The following is a 22,556-nucleotide window of genomic DNA, read 5'->3' on the forward strand; positions in this document are numbered from 1 at the left end:
CATTTGCCCACCCATTGGTTTAGTGATTGATGGAAATCTGTGACTCAGCTCAGAAGCCTTGTAGGACTTTACTCACTGCTGCAGCCAGCACTCCAGACCAGCTTAAGAGCAAAGTTGATGCTCACAGATGCAGAGGTCACAAGAACACCAAAATATTTTGAGACAGGCTCATTCCAGGGAACCACTGGAGACTTCTGCCACATTAGTCAATTTGCTGTGCATACTGGCAGCAGGAAAATCACTAATGTCCTGTTCACTAGGGCTGCACAATTTATTAAGTTTGACAGTGGTCCCAGGCAAATGAACAAGCATGCAATAAAGTTCTATAGTTGCAAGATTTCCCAACCTTCTTGGGGCAATCAATAGCACTCATGTGGCTATACGTGCCCTGACTGTCAGTGCTCAGCATCACATCAGCAGAAATGGATTTCACTCCCTGAATGTATAATTACAGGCACCGATTCCTGCATGTAAATGCAAAGTATGCAGGGACCTTCCATGATACTCTTATGCTCTGACAGTCTCACATCCGCGCTCTTTCCCAAAATCAAAGGCACATATTAGGATGGCTCTTTGGAGAAAAAGGATACCCTCTCCTCCCATGGCTCATGACAGCTGTACAATGGACCACCACTGCTGCAGAGGAGCACTGCAATGATGCACAAATCAGAACCAGAATTTGACTAGAATGAGTTGTATGCCGGCTAAAGGATGATTCAGATATTTGGCTTTGTCACAGGGGTGTGCAACAGTATGCTCTGAGCACCATCTCATGAATTGTGGTAATCTTCGATATATTATACAATTTCAATCCCCAAAAGAGGCCAGAAAGGTCCCTCCCATCTCATTGCCTTCGTAATGCAGGCCCGCGTCTAGTTCAGACACCAACCCAGTGACATCATCTTTGAGAGTCCTTGGAAATCCTGGATATTGAAGTGAAGGCAGAGGCCTGATTTAACAGAACTCTGCCCCTTTTTCTTCTTCACAGCCCCGGGCACAAAGAGGAACTGATGTTTATGAGATTAGCATTGTTTGGAGAAAAGGTTGGCCAGAGCTAGGCTTGAGGATAAATGTGAGACTCCACTCGGCCAAAAGAACAAAACAAAATGTAGAGGTCAAAGTTCACAGCAGAAAGTGGGTTGACTGCACTGCAGATTACTTTACATTTGAGTAGTATAGTGAAGGACTGTCTGTGCTGACAAACTATGTCATGTTGCACAGAGCATTAAAAAACAAGTTGAATTTGCTTCAGAATCCAATGTCCATGTATCTGCTGGCTTTAAATGCTGCCTGTTTTATATTAAGAACTTTCATTTACAGGGTGCCTTTCAGGACGTTGTAAAGCAACCAACTAAGGGGCCAAATTGCCTCTTTTTTTAAGGCCCATTAGTGAATGGGGCAGGAAGGCCTTTCCACCCGGGGGGGGGGGGGGCGGGCAGGCAACATGTGCGACTCCGCCTGAAAATGGTGGCTGCTAGCCCGGCCGAACCCTCCCTGTTGGCCCAGTGGATGCCACAGAGGTCTTACCAGGCCTCGCAGTGAAGGGGAGGGACATTGCAACGCATCAGTGCCACATGGCACGTCCGCATCATCAGCGCCATGGACACTGCCCCACCCCCCCTGCCCCGCTACTATTGGAGTTTAGAAGGATGAGAGGGGTTCTCATAGAAACATAAGATTCTGGCGGGACGGGACAGGTTAAATGTGGGTAGAATGTTCCCGATGTTGGCGAAGTCCAGAACCAGAGGACACAGTCTTAGGATAAGGGGTAGGCCATATTAGGACTGAGATGAGGAGAAACTTCTTCACTCAGAGAGTTGTTAACCTGTGGAATTCCCTACCGCAGAGAGTTGTTGATGCCAGTTCATTGGATATATTCAAGAGGGAGTTAGATATGGTTCTTATGGCTAAAGGGATCAAGGTGTATGGAGAGAAAGCAGGAAAGGGGTACTGAGGTGAATGATCAGCCATGATCTTATTGAATGGTGGTGCAGGCTCGAAGGGCTGAATGGCCTACTTCTGCATCTATTTTCTATGTTTCTATGTTTCGATGTTACTGTCTCCAACAGTGCCTGAAAACGCTCAAAGGCATTTTTTGATTTAAAGAGCCTAATTTCCCACCTCTTCTTCTTGCCTCCCGCTGGGTGGTAATAATTCAAATAATTTGAATTATCCACCTGAAGTGGGGCGGAGGGCAATTTCCCCCCCTAAGTATTTTCAAAGTATAGTCATAGTTATTTTTTGTAGAAACACATGTCAGTCAACTTGCAAATAGCATGGTCCCACAAACAGCAGTGAGGTGAATGACCATTCAATTTGTTTTTGCGGGGTTGGTTGAGGAATTAGTGTTGTCCAGGGCACCATAGAACTCCCTTCTTTTCTTCAAACAGTGCCGGGGAGTTGTTTACGTCCACCTAAGAGGGCAGACACGGCCTCAGATTAACATCTCATCCAAAAGGCGGCACCTCCAACAATGGATAACTGTACTGAAGTGTTAGGCTAGCTTATGTACTGGTCCTAGAATGGGCTTGAACCCATGTCCTTCTGACTCAGGTGCGAGTGCTGTCATTGAGCCAATTCTGACATTAATTAGTTTGATACTGATGCCTGAAGACAGAGGAAAATATGATTGCTATCTATTCTGTTTACAATTCTGCAAGGCTATGCAGTAGTTTATCCCTTACTCATGAGATCACATTCATTACAGTACTAAGGAAATGCTGCATTGTTGTAGTTGCCAGACTCCTAAAGTAATTTAAGTGCTTTGGGATGTTTTGACAATAAATTTTGATGTTGCAAAAAGATTTCATTCACTGAAGAAATCTATATCTGTAGACGATTACTATGGTACAAGTGTTTTAAAGAATAACCATCCCAAATTTGTAAATTAGATCAAAACTCAAATTTTACTCATCTGAGATTTTGCTTAATTTTGACTGATTCAGAAATTTGGCCTTCACTTCATCCCTGCCAAATGGTAGATAACTCTACCTTGCTCCAGCTTTGGTCTCTGAAAATAAGAATCAATGACTTACCTCCATGAACATTTTGTGTGTAGCTGATATTGGATAAAACCTTCCATAGACAAAACAAATAACCCGATTTGTATAGTCATCATGTGACCAAATTTAACATGTCAAGCCACTAGACAGCAAGAATTTTGTTGCGTTGGCTTCAGCTCAGCTAAATATATTTCTGCCGAGTTACTGTACAGTGAGTTTCTCATGTCCTTTATGGCATACGTAGTTATCACAGTGGGATGTTGGAGTATATTGCTTCAGTCAAGATAATGTAAACTGGAATTTATACATCTGGCTGGATATCATTGCCTTTCACAGTCATTACTCGCTGATTACTGTGATTTCATTAATAGATGCTTTTTATTATAAGTAAACAGGCACAAATCACAATGAACAGATCCCTTTATGTACATTGTGTCACAGTGGCTGCATTATAGTGGGAGCCCTAAGACATGTTGCAGGAGGATATACTCGGGCAAATTATTCTTTTGCTGTGCTAGTGCATAAAGGAGCACCTTGGGCACAACAGAGAGGGAAACCTGGTTGGTGGGATTGTACGTGTGTAACAGAACCCACCCAATTTTACGTCCATTAATTTAAACAGATGGAAAATCAGGCAGCCTCCATTACACGTGATCCTTCCCACCCAATTTTCCTCTATGCCTTTAATTCTTTAAGCCAAAATAGTAAGGTGGAAAAATTGCCCTACTGTGCTCATTTAAAACTGTCATTAATCAATTGTAATGGCAAGAAGCTTGGACTTAATGGTCAGAATTTCGTTCACCTGGGCTAGTGGCCGGTGTGGCAGGTCAGACCCCATTATTCTTGTCATCACGCTCCTCAGAGCGACTTTCCCTTATTGGTGCCTATTAAGGCAAGCCCGCGCGTTTCCCAGCCCTATTAAATGGTGCAGGTCTGATGACATGATTCAGTTCCAGCTGGGATATTTAAAGGATCCTTGGCTATATTGCACCCAGGTTCTCAGATGACTCGCTACACATGCTTGTGGAGGAAGTGAAAGCATGCAAGAAGGTCCTCTTCCCTTCTAATGGGCACACGAGACCTCCCCAGGAGACCAAAAGAGCCTGGCTTGAGATAGCAGAGGAGGTGAACAGCAGGAATGTTGTGAGGAGGACCTGGGTGCAGTGCTAGAAGTGCTTCAATTATCTCATTAGATCAAGAAAGGTGAGTGCAAAGCCACACTCAACTTCCTCCTGCTGTGCCTCTCATCATATCCCCATTACTCTGCCTTCCTAGGTCTACTGCTGCACATCATTAATTACACCAACATATCTTGCACCTCCACCCAACCCGCTCTCTCGATCTACATACTCACATCCCCATCTGACTTACCACCCCTCACATTCACCCTCATCTTAATGCACCCATATAACTAACACCACACAAGGAGGCCATTTGGCATTGGCACCCCACTCATTCAGTCACCCTCAACAGATGTCATCCATCCACTCCTTACATTTATTCCACCACTCTCACTCAAACTTCTCTTCTTTCCATCCTTCTGGGAGAAGAGAGCCCACAATAAGAGGGAGAGGGAGAAAACTGGAGGTGTCCCTCCATCATTGGCCATGTTGACTCGAGCAAAGGAGGTTGCCCTTGGATGTCTTAGGAGTTGCAGAGCAGCTGATGGTGGGAGACGGAGAGAGGGGGACATTGCAGCAACCTAATGACAGAGTTACTTAGTGACAGAATTATGGGGGTATGGTAACATAGTGGTTATGTTACTGCACTAGTAATCCAGAGGCCTGGACTAATGATCCAGAGAAGCAAGTTCAAATCCTACCATGGCAGCTGGGGAATTTAAATTCAGTTAATTAAATAAAGCTGGAATTAAAAAGCTAGTATCAATAATGGTGACCATGAAACTACCAGATTGTTGTAAAAACCCAACTGGTTCACTAATGTCCTTTAGGGAAGAAAATCTGTTGGTCTGTCCTATATGTGACTCCAGACCCACAGCAATCTGGTTGACTCTTAAACTGCTCTCTGACATGGCCTAACAAGCCACTCAGTTTTACCAAACTGCTACGACAAAGTCAGCACTATACCTTCAGCACACTGAGTGCAGAGGTCCAAGAAGGCAGCTCACCATCACCTTCTCAAGTGCAATTAGGGATGGGCAATAAATGCAGGCCTTGCCAGCGACGCCCACATCCTGTGAATGAATATAAAATAAAACATCTCATACAGCCACATGGCATACAGCTGTCAGTCATATGGGGGCTGATGTCAGCAGCACTGAATGTTCATCATATGCATAATCGTATCGTTACCCATTCTTGATATAACATTTCTAAATCATCTCTTTACTATCCCACAGGTCCATCAAGAGCGCCGCCCCTGCCACTGTCCAGGAGGAAGAGGAAGCTGACCTCTCAGAGGAGCCTGCAGCCTCTGAGGGTGCACTGTCACCAGACATAAGCGTACCAGCGCAGGTACTCACATCTCGGTGGGTCCTACTCGAGCTAAAATAGTGTTGTCACCCGGTGTCTCACAAGTCACAAGTGAGCAAGAGCAGATAGTGGAGACAGAGACAGCCGTGGAAAGTGCTCGCCCTGGGCACAGGGCACTCCCAGCTCTGCTCAGCTGCTTGCAGACACTGAGCATCGGGGGCCAACAAGAAAGAGGGCGATGCTGGAGGTGTAGGAAGAACTGCAGGAGGCTCGGACAGGTTTTGCGACTCTGATGTCTGCAAATGTGCGGAGAATGGAGGAGTCCATCTTCAACATGAGCTCCACCGTGTTGCAGGTGATGGCAACTGTAGGCTCTTCCATGGAAAGGATGGCCACCTGCATGGAGCAACTAAAGCGTCACTAACATGAGGACATGCTATTTATGGAGAATAAGAACATAAGAACATAAGAAATAGGAACAGGAGTAGGCCATACGGCTGCTCGAACCTGCTCCGCCATTCAATAAGATCATGGCTGATCTGATCATAGATTCAGCTCCACTTCCCCGCCCGCTCTCCATAACCCCTTATCCCCTTATCGTTTAAGAAACTGTCTATTTCTGTCTTAAATTTATTCAATGTCCCAGCTTCCACAGCTCTCTGAGGCAGCGAACTCCACAGATTTACAACCCTCTGAGAGAAGAAATTTCTCTTCCTCTCTGTTTTAAATGGGTGGCCCCTTATTCTAAGATCATGCCCTCTAGTTCTAGTCTCCCCCATCAGTGGAAACATCCTCTCTGCATCCACCTTGTCAAGCCCTCTCATAATCTTATATGTTTCGATAAGATCACCTCTCATTCTTCAGAATTCTAATGAGTAGAGGCCCAACCTACTCAACCTTTCCTCATAAGTCAACCTCCTTATTCCCGGAATTAACCAAGTGAACCTTCTCTGAACTGCCTCCAAAGCAAGTATATCATTTTGTAAATATAGAAACCAAAACTGCATGCAGTATTCCAGGTGTGTCCTCACCAATACCTTATATAGCTGTAGTAAGACTTCCCTGCTTCTTTACTTCATCCCCTTTGCAATAAAGGCCAAGATACCATTGGCCTTCCTGATCACTTGCTGTACCTGCATACTATCCTTTTGTGTTTCATGCACAAGTACTCCCAGGTCCCACTGTACTGCGGCACTTTGCAATCTTTCTCCATTTAAATAATAACTTGCTCTTTGATTTTTTCTGCCAAAGTGCATGACCTCACACTTTGCAACATTATACTCCATCTGCTAAATTTTTATCCACTCACTTAGCCTGTCGATGTCCTTTTGCAGATTGTTTGTGTCCCCCTCACACATTGCTTTTCCACCCATCTTTGTATCATCAGCAAACTTGGCTACATTACACTCAGTCCCTTCTTCCAAGTCGTTAATATAGATTGTAAATAGTTGGGGTCCCAGCACTGATCCCTGCGGCACCCCACTAGTTACTGGTTGCCAACCAGAGAATGAACCATTTATCATGACTCTCTGTTCGCTGTTAGTTAGCCAATCCTCTATCCATGCTAATATATTACCCCCAACCCCATGAACTTTTATCTTGTGCAGTAACCTTTTATGTGGCACCTTGTTAAATACCTTCTGGAAGTCCAAATACACCACATCCACTGGTTCCTTTATCCACCTTGTTCGATACATCCTCAAAGAGGAAGAATAGAAGGCAGATGCTGAGAGATCTCCTCTCTAGGAGGGATGGAACATAGACTTGGATCCTCATGGCCCCGCTGCTGTGCGGCAAAGTGCTCTCCAACTCCATGCTCGCAGAGAAGTGTGGGTGGCTCATGAGGGCAATGATGGTTTAGAGGGGACAAGCAAGTGAGGGCTCCTCTCAAAGCGCTCCCACTTCTCCTTCCATTGCCTCCTCCTCAGTAAAAGCCTCAGATGCCTCCTCGGACAGCAATGGCCGAGTCTGCCCCTGCACAATTGCAGGAAGTGCAGACTTTGGCGGGGCCATTGGGGGTTCCAAAACTCAGAGATCATCTGCCAAAAGTGTCTATACTTTTGTTGCAGCAGGGAAGTGAGCAGCGTGCCTCTACCTCTGCTGAAGCTTTGCACGTTCTGAGCATGTATAAGAGAAAGATGACACAGTAGTAGATGCACAAGGGTAAGCATATGGGTGTTTAAAGAACTTATTCTGTTAAGTTTCTGTTACTCTTGTGTCACATATAAAATTATTTATTTTCATCACTATCCCCTTATGCCCAATTTTGTCAGCTACTTTAGAAGTGGCTTTGTGAGTTGGAGTGAATGGTGAGACATAACTTTACCTCCAGCAATGGGGGTCAGTGTGAAAGGAATGGCTTGGTCATTGTAGGGATGCTTTATGGTGTTGTGGGGGTGGAGCAGCATGTGTCAGCCATATGGGTGTAATGCCTGAAGTTAAGTAAATCTGGCCATGATGAGGCCAACCCTGGCCGCCCGGGAAGCAATATGCTTGGGTGGTGGTGGTATCTGGATCTCAGGTTCCTCCTGCTCCTCCTCCTCCTCCTCATCTTCCAGCTGATGCTCCCCCTCCTCTGAGGAGGCTGTGCGCTCATGCAGCATTAATCCTCGCTGCTGTGCTATGTTGTGCTGCGCACAGTAGACCACGACGATTCTGGAGACCATGGTTGATGCTTACTGAAGGGCTCCTCCAGATCTGACAAGGCATCTGAAGTGCATTTTCAGCATGCATATTGTCTGCTCTATGGCACATCTGGTGGACATGTGGCTTTCATTATATGTCTCCTCGTCCTCAGTACTTGGCCTCCTCAAGGGCGTCATAAGCCACGTCTTCAATGGATAGCCTTTGTTTCCAAGCAGCCAGCCAGAAAGTCTGTTTGGATGTGTGAAGAGCTGAGGGAGGGTGGAGTGGCGCATGACAAAAGAGTAATACAGCAGCCAGGGAATTCGGCGCACACATGCATGATGATCTTCCTATGATTGCAGACTAGCTGCACATAGAGGGAGTGAAAGCCCTTGCAATACACAAACACTCCGGAGTTATGGCGGGGTGTCCTGATGGCCACATGTGCGCAGTCGATGATGTTCTGCAACCATGGTAAGCCAGCCAGAGCTGCAAAGCCCAGTATCCACTCCGTAACACCGGCCTCATCAGTGGCAAAGTTGATGTTATTGGCTGACTTATCAAACAGGGCATTAGTGACCTGTATGATGCATCTGTGGGCGGCCGATTGCGAGATGCCGCAAATATCTGTTGCAGATCCCTTGAAGGAGCCTGAGTCGAAGAATTTGATGATGCTGGTGACTTTGACAGCCATTGGTAAGGTGTGTCCACCAGGTCCTCCTGGTTGCAGGTCTTGCTCCAGCAAGCTGCAAATGTCTGCGATGACCTGGTTTGATAGCTTGAGCCTCCTTTGTCACTGCTGTTCAGTCATGTTGAGGAAGAGTGGGTGAGCTATAGTGGTAGGGGATTCTATTGTAAGGGGAATAGATAGACGTTTCTGCGGCTGCAATCGAGACTCCAGGATGGTATGTTGCCTTCCTGGTGCAAGGGTCACGGATGTCTTGGAGTGGTTGCAGGATATTTTGAAGGGGGAGGCTGGACAGCCAGTTGTTGTGGTGCATATAGGTACCAACAATATAGGTAAAAAGCAGGATGAGGTCCTACAAGCTGAATTTAGGGAGCTAGGAGTTAAATTAAAAAGTAGGATCTCAAAGGTAGTAATCTCAGGATTGCTACCAGTGCCACATGCTAAACAGAGTAGGAATCGCAGGATAGCTGAGATGAATATGTGGCTTGAGGAGTGGTGCAGAAGGGAAGGATTCAAATTCCTGGGACATTGTAACCAGTTCTGGGGAAGGTGGGACCAGTAAAAACTGAACGGTCTGCACCTGGGCACGACCGAAACCAATGTCCAAGGGGGAGTATTTGCTAGTGCTGTTGGAGAGGGGTTAAACTAATATGGCAGGGGGATGGGAACCTATGCAGGGAGAGATAGGGAAGTAGAATGGGGGCAGAAGCAAAAGATAGAAAGAAGAAAAGTAAAAGTGGAGGGCAGAGAAACCCAAGGCAAAAATCAAAAAGGGCCACATTGCAGCAAAATTCTAAAAGGGCAAAGTGTGTTAAAAAGACAAGCCTGAAGGCTCTGTGCCTCAATGTGAGGAGTATTCATAATAAGGTGGACGAATTAACTGCACAAGCAGCAATTAATGAATATGATATCATTGGCATCACGGAGACATGGCTCCAGGGTGACCAAGGCTGGGAACTCAACATCCAGGGGTATTCAACATTCAGGAAGGATAGACAGAAAGGAAAAGGAGGTGGGGTAGCGTTGCTGGTTAAAGAGGAAATTAACGCTATAGTAAGGAAGGACATTAGCTTGGATGATGTGGAATCTGTATGGGTGGAGCTGCGGAATACCAAACAGCAGAAAACACTAGTGTGAGTTGTGTACAGACCACCAAAGTAGTAGTGAGGTTGGGGACAACATCAAATAATAAATTAGGGATGCATGCAATAAAGGTTCAGCAGTTATCACGGGAGACTTTAATCTGCATATAGATTGGGCTAACCAAACTGGTAGCAATACGGTGGAGGAGGATTTCCTGGAGTGTATTAGGGATGGTTTTCTAGACCAATATGTTGAGGAACCAATTAGAGGGCTGGCCATCCTAGACTGGGTGATGTGTAATGAGTAAGGAGTAATTAGCAATCTTGTTGTGCGAGAGCGACCATAATATGGAAGAATTCTTTATTACGTTGGAGAGTGACACAGTTAATTCAGGGACTAGGGTCCTGAACTTTAACAAAGGTAACTTCAATGGTATGAGACGTGAATTGGCTAGAATAGACTGGCAAATGATACTTAAAGGGTTGACGGTGGATAGGTAATGGCAAACATTTAAAGATCACATGGATGAACTTCAACAATTGTACATCCCTGTCTGGAGTAAAAATAAAAAGGGGAAGGTGGCTCAACCGTGGCTAATAAGGGAAATTAAGGATAGTGTTAAATCCAAGGAAGAGGCATATAAATTGGCTAGAAAAAGCAGCAAACCTGATGACTGGGAGAAATTTAGAATTCAGCAGAGGAGGAAAAAGGGTTTAATTAAGAGGGGGAAAATAGAGTATGAGAAGAAGTTTGCCGGGAACAGAAAAACTGACTGCAAAAGCTTCTATAGATATGTGAAGAGAAAAAGATTAGTGAAGATTAGTAGGTCCCTTGCAGTCAGATTCAGGTGAATTTATAATGCGGAACAAAGAAATGGCAGACCAGTTGAACAAGTTCTGTCTTCACGAAGGAAGACACAAATAACCTTCCGGAAGTATTTGGGGACCGAGGGCCTAGTGAGAAGGAGGAACTGAAGGATATCCTTATTAGGTGGGAAATTGTGTTGGGGAAATTGATGGCATTGAAGACCGATAAATCCCCAGGGCCTGATAGTCTGCATCCCAGAGTACTGAAGGAAGTGGCCCTAGAAATAGTGGATGCATTGGTGATCATTTTCCAACAGTCTATTGACTCTGGATCAGTTCCTATGGACTGGAGGGTAGCTAATGTAACACCACTTTTTAAAAAAGGAGGGAGCAAGAAAACGGATAATTATAGACCGGTTAGCCTGATATCAGTCGTGGGGAAAATGTTGGAATCAATTATTAAAGATGAAATAACAGCGCATTTGGAAAGCAGTGACAGGATCGGTCCGAGTCAACATGGATTTATGAAAAGGAAATCATGCTTGTCAAATCTTCTGGAATTTTTTGAGGATGTAACTAGTAGAGTGGACAGGGGAGAACCAGTGGATGTGGTGTATTTGGACTTTCAAAAGGCTTTTGACAAGGTCCCACACAAGAGATTGGTGTGCAAAATTAAAGCACATGATATTAGGCTAATGTACTGATGTGGATAGAGAACTGGTTGTCAGACAGGAAGCAGAGAGTCGGGATAAACGGGTCCTTTTCAGAATGGCAGGCAGTGACTAGTGGGGTGCCACAGTGCTCAGTGCTGTGACCTCAGCTATTTACAATATATATTAATGATTTGGATGAAGGAATTTAGTGTAATATCTCCAAGTTTGCAGATGACACTAAACTGGGTGGTGGTGTGAGCTGTGAGGAGGATGCTAAGAGGCTGCAGGGTGACTTGGACAGGTTAGGTGAGTGGGCAAATGCATGGCAGATGCAGTATAATGTGGATAAATGTGAGGTTATCCACTTTGAGGGCAAAAACACCAAGGCAGAATATTATCTGAATGGCGGCAGATTAGGAAAAGGGGAGGTGCAATGCGATCTGGGTGTCATGGTACATCAGTCAATGAAAATTGCCATGCAGGTACAGCAGACGGTGAAGAAGGCAAATGGTATGTTGGTCTTCACAGCGAGGGGTTTTGAGTCTAGGAGCAGGGAGGTCTTACTGCAATTGTACAGGGTCTTGGTGAGGCCTCACCTGGAATATTGTGTTCAGTTTTGCTCGCCTAATCTGAGGAAGGATGTTCTTGCTATTGAGGGACTGCAGCGAAGGTTCACCAGACTGATTCCCGGGATGGGTTCCTTGAGCAGTATGTAACGGAACCAACCAGGGGGCAGGCTATCCTAGATCTATTGCAGTCTGATGAGACAGGATAAATAAACAATCTCCTAGTGAAGGATCCCCTTGGAATGAGTGATCATAGCATGATTGAGTTTCAAATTCAGATGGAGGGTGAGAAAATTGGATCTCTAACCAGCGTACTGAGCTTAAATAAAGGAGACTATGAAGGTATGGTTGCAGAGTTGGCTAAAGTGGATTGGGAAAATAGGTTGAAGTGTGGGATGGTTGATGAACACTGGTGTACATTTGAAGAGATAATTCACAACTCTCAAGAAAAATATATTCCAGTAAGTAGGAAAGGGTGCAAGAGAAAAGAAAGCCATCCGTGGCTAAATAAAGAAATAAAGGACAGTAGCCAATTAAGAACAAGGACATCCAAAATGGCCAAAACTAGTGGGAGGACAGAAGATTGGGAAGCTTTTAAAAGCCAGCAAAGAATGACTAAAAAAATGATTAAGAAAGGAAAAAACTATGAAGGTAAACTAGCACAAAATATAACAACAGATAGTAAGAGTTTCTATAGGTATATAAAAAGGAAAAGAGTGGCGAAAATAAATGTTGGTTCCTTAGAGGATGAGACCGGGGAGTTAGTAATGGGGAACATGGAGATGGCAGAAACTCTAAAGAAGTACTTTGCATCAGTTTTTACAGTGGAGGACACTAACAATATTCCAGTGGATAATCAAGGGGCTGTCACAATCACAATCACTAAGGAGGTGGTGTTCAGTAAGATAATGGGACTAAAGGCAGATAAATCCCCTGGACCTGATGGCTTGCATCCTAGGGTCCTAAGAGAAGTAGCAGCAGGTATTGTGGATGCATTGGATGTAATTTATCGGAATTTTCTGGATTCTGGGGAGGTCGCAGAAGATTGGAAAACTGCAAATGTAACGCACCTATTCAAAAAAGGAGGAGGACAAAAAGCAGGAATCTATAGACCAATTAGCCTAACATCTGTGGTTGGGAAAATGTTGGAGTCCATTATTAAAGAAGCAGTAACAGGACATTAGGAAAAGCAAAATTTGGTCAGGCAAAGTCAGCATGGATTTATGAAGGGAAAGCCATGTTTGACAAATTTGCTGTAATTCTTTGAGGATGTAACGAACAGGGTGGATAAAGGGGAACCAGTGGATGTGGTGTATGTGGAAATCCAGAAGACATTTGACAAGGTGCCACATAAAAGGTTACTGCACAAGATAAAAGTTCACGGGGTTGGGGGTAATACATTAGCATGGATAGATGATTGGCTAACTAACAGAAAACAGAGAAGAGGGATAAATAATGGTTCATTCTCCGGTTGGCAACTATTTACAATCTATATAAACAACTCGGAAGAGGGGACTGAGTGTAATGTAGCCAAGCTTGCTGACAATACAAAGATGGGAGGAAGGGCAATGTGTGAGGAGGACATAAAGAGGCTGCAGGAGGACATAGATAGGCTCAGTGAGTGGGCAAGTATTTGGCAGATAGAGTAAAATGTTGGAAAGTGTGAGGTCATGCACTTTGGCAGAAAAATCAAAGAGCAAGTTATTATTTAAATGGAGAAAGATTGCGAAGTGCTGCAGTACAGCAGGACCTGGGGGTACTTATGCATGAAACACAAAAGGATAGTATGCAGGTACAGCAAGTGATCAGGAAGCCCGATGGAATCTTGGCCTTTATTGCAAAGGGGATGGAGTATAAAAGCAGGGAAGTCTTGTTACAGCTGTACAGGGTATTGGTGAGGCCACACCTGGAATACTGGGTGAAGTTTTGGTTTTCATATTTACGAAAGGATATACTTGCTTTGGAGGCAGTTCAGAGAAGGTTCACTAGGTTGATCCTGGTGATGAGGGGGTTGACTTATGAGGAACGGTTGAGTAGATTGGGCCTCTACTCATTGGAATTCAGAAGAATGAGAGGTGATCTTATCGAAATGTATAAGATTATGAGGGGGCTTGACAAGGTGGATGCAGAGAGGATGTTTCCACTGATGGTGGAGACTAGAACTGGAGGGCATGATCTTTGAATAAGGGACCGGCCATTTAGAACTGAGATGAGTGAAAATTTGTTCTCTCAGAGGGTTGTAAATCTGTGGAATTCGCTGCTTCAGAGAGCTGTGGAAGCTGGGACATTAAATAAATTTAAGACCGAAATAGACATTTTCTTGAGCGATGGGGGGATGAGGGCTTATGGGGAGCGGGCAGGGAATTGGAGCTGAGTCTATGATCAGATCAGCCATGATCTTATTGAATGGCGGAGCAGGCTTGAGGGGCCTTATGGCCTACTCCTGCTCCTTCTTATGTAACTGTCGAAGTGATGAACTTCTGAAGAGATATAATGGGGTAGAAGTTTGTCGATGCCCGGTTCTGGGCACGATGTTGGCAATGAGGCCGCAACCTTCATCTGAACTCGGAGGCCCAAAATTGGGCCTAGGCCTTCATATAAGTTATCTGGCCAAGCTGCCAGCACCTGTCAACCCTCTGCAGGCAGCTTGCCCTTCTACGGCAACAAGTTTTGGGCTGCCTGCTCAGGAACAACAACTTGAATTTCTTTTACATAGTAAAATGTCCCAAGGTGCTTCACAGGAGAGTTATCAGACAAAGATTGACACTGAGCCAAAGAAAGAGATATTCAGACAGGAGACTAAAATCTTGGCTGAAGATGTAGGCTTCTTAAAGGAGGCAGAGAGATTTAGGGAGGGAATTCCAGAGCTTGAGGCCTAGACGGCTGAAGGCATGGCCGCTAATGGTGCAGTGAAGGAAGTGGGGGATGCATAAGAGACCAAAGTTGGAAGAAATCAAAGGGTTGTCGGACTAGAGGAAGTTAAAGCAATAGGGTGGGCCGAAGCCAAGGAGGAATTTGCACAGAAGGATACAAATTTACAAATTTCAAACTAGCCTGGGAGCCAACAATGTAGGTCAGTGAACACAAGTGTTAATGGGACTTAATGTGAGTTGGGACATGGGCAGCAGAGTTTTGGATAAGCTCGAATTTATGGAGGGTGGAAGGTGGAAGGTTGGCCAAGAAAAACTGGAATAGTCAGATCTGGAGGTAACAAAGGCATGGATGAGGGATTCATCAGCAGATGGGCTGAGGCAGGGATGGAGACAGGCAATATTATTGAGATGGAAGTAGGCCGTCTTTGTGATGGAGCGGATATGGGATTGGATGCTCAGCTCAAAGTCAAATAGGGTGCGGATGCTGTGAACAGTGTGGTTCAGCCTCAGACAGTGGCTAGTAAGGGGGAATGGAATCGATGGGTGGGAAATGGAATTCGTGGTAAGGGCTGAAGACAATAGCTTTGGTCTTTCCAATGTTTGGAGAAAATTTTGGCTCTTCCAGGATTAGATGTTGGACAACCAGTCTGATAATACACAGGCCATGGAGGGGTCAGGAGAGGTGCTGGTGAGGTAGAGCATACATGTGGAACCTGATGTCATGTCTTCAGGTAATGTCACCAAGGGGCAGCATGTAGATGAGATATAAGAGGGGGCCAAAGATAGACCCCTGGGGTACTCTAGAGGTGATAGTGATGGAGCATGAAGAAAATCTATTGCAAGAGAGTCTCTAGACACAACTGAATAAGTAAGAATGGAATGAGGAGAGGACAGTACCACCCAGCTGGATAATGGAGGAAAGGCATTGGAGCAGCCTTATTAACCATGTTAAAGGCTGCAGACAGGTCGAGAAGGATAAGGAGGGATAGTGCACCATGGTCACAGTCACAGAGGAAGTTATTTGTGACTTTGATTAGGAGATATCAGTGCTGTGGCAGGGTCATAAACTTGCGGGGGGAGGAGGGGGGGGATATTGCGTAGCATCCCGTTTGGGGACGGTAACAGCTGCAAGGCAGAAGTTCCTGCACCAGGTACAGAAGTCCCGACCTGCTCGCAATATTGCAGTTACCGTCCCCGAGAACAGGTGAAGTGCAAAATAACGCGCTCCATTTGCTCTGTGGGGCGTGAGCGGGTCGGAAGCAAACAGAGAGGGGAGCAGCACTACGCGCTGACGCATAGGGCTGCCCCTTGAACTGGTCCCCCCCTTCGTTAAAGGCGAGGGCCAAGCTCCCAGCTCTGCAGGTCCCTACCTGGACCACCGGGGAGCAGGGTGCCGTGGCATCAGCACGGCACTCAAGCGAAGTGCCAGGCTACCAGATCGCAGCATGGACCCCGCATTCCACGATGCAATGGGCCGCGACCGGTAAGTTGGCCGATTATTTTTTTGTGAGCGCCACCTCCCCTTTAACTAGCACCCGGCGAGCGGCTTACTGCCCAATCAGCGCTCCCTGAAGCTGTCACTTTCATCGTCCAGCTTCAGGGGGCACTCCTGAATTTTTGCTCCAGGGCGAAAACGAGTCGCTGCGCACGGTGATGACATCTGTACGGGACACTACCGGTTACCAACGCCGCTAAACTCCCATGAAATTTAGCGGGAGTTGTTAACGGTGCTGCGCCCGGGCAAAAAGTCATTTGCGCCCCGTTAGCATCCCCCACGGCGCTAACGGGAGGCGCAAACGACCCCAATTTCTCCCCTTGACGGGAGAGGTTGAAGCATGGAGATATGGGAAAGATGGGAACAGATTTAGTAGTCGACACCATATTCAAGGACTTTGGAAAGAAAGGAAAGGTTGTAGATAGATTTAGAAGAATGAGAGGTGATCTCATTGAAACATACAAATTTCTTGCAGGGGAAGACAGGGTAGATGCAGGGAGGATGTTTCCCCTGGCTGGGGAGTCTCTGGCTGGGGAGTCTCGAACCAGGGGTCACAGAATAAGGGATCGGTTATTTAGGACTGAGATGAGGAGCAAGCTCTTCACTCAGAGGGTGGTGAATCTTTGGAATTCTCTACCTCAGAGGGTCAGTCTTTGAGTATATTCAAGACAGAGAGCGATAGATTTTTGGATAGTAAGGGAATTAAGTGATATGCGGATAGTGCAGGAAATTGGAGTCAAGGTAAAAGATCAGCCATAATATTGAATGATGGAGCAGGCTCGAGGGGCCGAATGGCCTACTCCTGCTTCTATTTCTTATGTTCTTATGTTCTTAAGAAGGGGCAGTAATTTGCAAGGACAGAGGAGTCAAGGGTTTTTTTTGAGGAGGGGGATGATGATGGCAGATTTGAAGGGGAGGAGGGACAGTACCTGAGGAGACGAAACTGTTTACAATATCAGTTAGCATGGTGGCCAGAAAAGGAAGTTGGGTAGTCAGCAGTTTAGTGGTCATAGGGTTGAGAGAGTAGGAAGTAGGTCTCATGGACAAAATGTGCTTGGAGAGGGCATGAGGAGAGATAAGAGTAATGGTTTTACTGGGGGCAAGTGCATCAAAGGTAATGGTGTGGGTGTGATTGAGCAGATCGAAACCTGCAGATGTATCATGACAAATGGAGAGCCAAAGGCTAGAAAATTGGGAGTTTGAAAGTGGCTTTGTAAGTGACTTGAGGAAGTGTTGTTTCCCAGGGTGGACACAGAAGCAACTGGGGTCGGAAAGAGGGAAGGGGGATGTGAGCAATGTTCCCGATAAGCTGTGCAGCCGATCTGGAGATCCCGCGCAGGCCATTCAATGGCTTTATAATGGGAAAAAACCGCCCATGCGCGATAGTTCGAACGGGCTGTGCAGCCCCTTAGAAAGGGAGCGCATGCTAAAAAAATGAGCCGGAACATTAGTGAGTGGTGGAGGATACAAGGAAGTGATTAGAGCTGGTGTTGTCTATGATGGAAACAATGGGAATAGAGAGGTGACATGAGATGACAAGGTTGAGGGGGTGGCCGTGAATATGCATAGGAGAGTTTATATGGAGGAACAGATTGAGGGAGGACAGGATGACAGTAAACTCAGAGGAAAGAGAGCAAGATGTGTTGAGATCAAGGTTGAAATCACCGAGGATAAAAAGTCGCTCGGTGCAGAGGCTGGGGAGGAAAGCAATAAGAAGATCTTGGTGAGAAACTTGGCATCCTTGGGGCTTCAGGATGTCGGTCTCCAAAATTATGCCTCATTGTGCCCGTTCTATGCCTGTAAAATGAGCACAAAGAGGTTCAATTTCTACCCCAATGTAATTTTAAAAGCTCCCAAAAACTACAACTAAAAAAATTAGGTATATCGCAAAGTTTTGGCAGGGAATAAATACTGATAGTTACAGAGGGCATCTTTTGGATTTTGTTTCTCACCAATAATCCCTTACCTTGCTCTAGAGAGATGATTCTCATGTCGTCACAAATATTAAACAGAAGAGACCTCAATAATTACTGACATTGCTCAGCTATAATGAAGTAATAAGTTGAATGTCACCTTCTCCTTATATTCTACCCACTATGCAACAGGCAGTTGTCACTCAACTAGTTTTACTTTCAGCCATTCCACTGTATTATTGAGCTGTGACCCATGTGTCATTGTTCAAAAGATATACTCGATCATTCTTGAGCGATCACTCGGTGATGCTTGATAAAACCGGGCAGCATTTGATAGCAACGAAACAGCACTGCTCTATTAAGGAACATCTCCTTTGATAGATGTACATCTTCTTTGATTAACAGCATTGGACAGTAACCAGTGAGTAGTGAGTAATAGTCAAGAGTGAGTCATATTAATGGTGAAGTATAAGGTACTTGCTTCTTTGTTCTCGGCTCTTCCTAATTCTTATTGATGGCATTGTCAGGGATATTAATCTCTTTATAGATGACAGTACTATATTAGGTAGTGTAACTTTTCTGGACTAAATATAGTAAAATATTGCTCAGATGAAGATCTATGATTGAAACACATTGGCAAACTACTGCTCAATGAAGAGTTGTAACTGCTGGTCGATTGGGTCTATGACTTGCCTTTATCTGTAGGGCAGCAACTTCAAACATTCCCCAAAATCAAATTTCAACTCACAGTTGTCAACAAAAAGCTGACTTGCAATAAATACATCCAAACTGTACAAAAGCAAAGTTAACAAATGCTCAGATTCTTTTAAGCAGCTCAGCTACTACAACAGCAGGAAATCAAAATCATAAAATAGAATATTTCTGTATCCTTTACGATTTTCTGTCAAAACATTGCCGACAGTAAGTAACAATGGATGTGTTTAACATTGAACTATTAGTAAATAAATTTCAAACACAAAGAATAAATGCCAGAAACAACCCCTCATCTCATATACGTAGAAACACCCACAAACGCTTCTTTGAGAAGTACTTTCAATATAATTGGAAGTCACTTCTCTTATATTTTGCATAAATTTGGCTTTTTAAGATAGCATTTTTTCTTCAACTATATCATTGAAGGCTGTTGATTTATTTGAAATCCATCACATTAAAGCCTGTTGTTTAACCTCAGACAAATTTCACACAAACACTCAAGGTCACACACTTTCCAATTACCACACACATGGTAATGATTCCTATCATCTATATTATAGAACAGCTGTGAGAGATGCACCTTGTATATCTTATCAAGTCATAATTACAAATGATCTTTATTTGCACCGTTAGCTTGTCACATATTGACACGGGCCCAGATTTTCCTACAATGCTGATGTCAGCGACATGCACCATAACTCTCGCCATCGAATGCGTCGATCTTGCCGTTGCTAACTTGCTCCAAACTTTGCTGGTTTTCTAATTAGAATGTACCGCAGTGAGCACAATGATGAATCAGGCGCTCAGCACTGATCTAAGAGCTGGAGTGATTGCACATTCCCTATCCGGAGCCATGGGAGGGTTTCAGTGAACGGAAGTGTAGTTTCTTAAATAATCTTTAATCTACAATCATTTTAAGCTTAGTGTCCCTTTTCAAGTTCTGTTTGTGATCTATGAATTCAGGTCACTCTAAATTGGTGAGTTATAAATGATTAATAATTTAAAATAAAATAATTATTGGCTTTCATTTTCATGGATTATGAAAGCATAAATTGAGCTGAGTAAGCTAACTTTGAATTTTTCACTTAATGAAAAGTTCTGAACTTGAACGAGGCTGCAGGTCGCAAAGCTTTGAGGACAGCAAAAATTTACGTGACGTTGATTTTCCTCTCAATGAATGGGCTTGAAATGTTTTATTTTAGGGGTATGTACATCAATTTACTTATAACTGATTGAATCAATGGTATTTCATAAGCAAATAAGAGTTATTAGAAACATTGGCCCGGATTGTGCAGTCAGCGGTGAATGAACGTGCTCGACGTTCATTACACTTACACTTGCCGACAGAATTTCTATGGCTTTTGTGCTGGAACTTGCGGTTATTAGAAATCCAAAACAGTGCGCAGGGGATTTGGAACTGGTGTGAACAAGGCAAGCAAATGTGTATGAACCAATCAGATTGAAGAATCCTTATTGAGGCACACAGCGTGTAAACCAGTAAATTAGAATATTTAATTCAATGTTTATTCAGGAACAGAAAGCAAAACAAAGAGAGGACAAGAAAGATGAGATTAAGAGAGTGAGATAAAAGTGACAGAAAGAAACGTAAAAATGATTTACACTTTTTAACTTAAAAAATCTCCAACACTAATTAAAATCTGAAGGAACGAGATTTGTAAAAGTTAATTTTCAGTGCCAGAGAGGTTGTTTGGTAATAATTTAGACTTACCACCCCATGCAAATTTGACATGCTTTATTGGACAAGCCCTAACATTTTCTGGTGTGTTTAATGGGTATCTATCACTTAAATGCAGTAATTTCACTCATTCCATGTGTTTCAATGCTGAGTCTATAATCATACATAAGAACATAAGAAATAGGAACAGGAGTAAGCCATAAGGCCCCTCGAGCCTGATCCACCATTCAAGAAGATCATGGCTGATCCAATCATGGACTCAGCTCCACTTCCCCGCCCGCTCCCCATAAATCCTTATCCCCTTATCATTTAAGAAACTGTCTATTTCTGTCTTAAATGTATTCAACGTCCCAGCTTCCACAGCTCTCTGAGGCAGCGAATTCCACAGATTTATAATACTCTGAGAGAAGAAATTTCTCCTCATCTCTGTTTTAAATGGGCGGCCCCTTATTCTAAGATCATGCCCTCTAGTTCTAGTTTCCCCCATCAGTGGAAACATCCTCTCTGCATCCATCTTATCAAGGCCCCTCATAATCTTATACATTTCGATAAGATCACCTCTCATTCTTCTGAACTCCGATGAGTAGAGACTCAACCTACCTAACCTTTCCTCATAAGTGAACCCCCTCATCCCCGGAATCAACCTAGTGAACCTTCTCTGAACTGCCTCCAAAGCAAGTCTATCCTTTGAATTGAATTAAAAAGTGTAAATAATTTTTACATTTCTTTCTGTCTCTTTTATCTCACTCTCTTAATCCCATCTTTCTTTTCCTCTCTTCGTTTTGCTTTCTGTTCCTGAATAAACATTGAATTAAATATTCTAACTTACTGGTTTACACCCTGCATAAATATGGAAACCAAAACTTCACGCCGTATTCCAGGTGTGGCCTCACCAATACCCTGTATAGCTGTAGCACGACTTCCCTGCTTTTATATTCCATCCCCTTTACAATAAAGGCCAAGATAGCATTGGCCTTCCTGATCACTTGCTGTACCTGCATACTATCCTTTTGTGTTTCATGCACAAGTACCCCTAGGTCCCGCTGTACTGCACCACTTTGCAATCTTTCTCCATTTAAATAATAACTTGCTCCTTGATTTTTTTTCTGCTAAAGTGCATGACCTCACACTTTCCAACATTATACTCCATCTGCCAAATTTTTGCCCACTCACTTAGCCTGTCTATGTCCTTTTGCAGATTTTTTGTGTCCTCCTCACATATTGCTTTTCCTCCCATGTTTCTATCATCAGCAAACTTGACTACGTTACACTCAGTCCCTTCTTCCAAGTCTTTAATACAGATTGTAAATAGTTGGGGTTCCAGCACTGATCCCTGCGGCACCCCACTAGTTACTGGTTGCCAACCAGAGAATGAACCATATTTCCCGACTCTCTGTTCGCTGTTAGTTAGCCAATCCTCTATCCATGCTAATATATTACCCCCAACCCCGTGAACTTTTATCTTGTGCAGTAACCTTTTATATGGCACCTTGTTAAATGCCTTCTGGAAGTCCAAATACACCGCATCCACTGGTTCCCCTTTATCCACCCTGTTCGTTACATCCTCAACGAGCTCCAGCAAATTTGTCAAACATGACATTCCCTTCATAAATCCATGCTGACTCTGCCTGACCGAATTTTTATTTTCCAAATGTTCTGCTACTGCTTCTTTAATAATGGACTGCAGCATTTTCCCACCCACAGCTGTTCGGCTAACTGGTCTATAGTTTCCTGCTTTTTATCTTCCACCTTTTTTAAATAGCGACTTTACATTTGCAGTTTTCCAATCTACTGGGACCTCCCCAGAATCCAGGGAATTTTGATAAATTACAACCAATGCATCCACAATCCCTGCTGCTACTTCTCTTAAGACCCTAGAATGCAAGCCATCAGGTCCAGAGGATTTATCTGCCTTTAGTCCCATTATCTTACTGAGTACCACCTCCTTAGTGATTGTGATTGTGTTAAATTCCTCCCCCCTTATAGCCCCTTGACTATCCACTGTTGGAA

At 44.2% G+C, this 22,556-nt stretch overlaps 1 protein-coding gene across 4 annotated transcripts in view; it reads right to left on the bottom strand.

Annotated features, from left to right (window-relative positions):
• LOC139273122 (follicle-stimulating hormone receptor-like) overlaps positions 1-22,556 on the bottom strand; it is a 311,116-nt gene that overhangs the window by 150,947 nt on the left and 137,613 nt on the right. The window lies entirely within an intron of this gene.

Source organism: Pristiophorus japonicus, chromosome 9, assembly GCF_044704955.1.
Source record: "Pristiophorus japonicus isolate sPriJap1 chromosome 9, sPriJap1.hap1, whole genome shotgun sequence".
In the NCBI taxonomy this organism is placed as follows: domain Eukaryota; kingdom Metazoa; phylum Chordata; class Chondrichthyes; family Pristiophoridae; genus Pristiophorus; species Pristiophorus japonicus.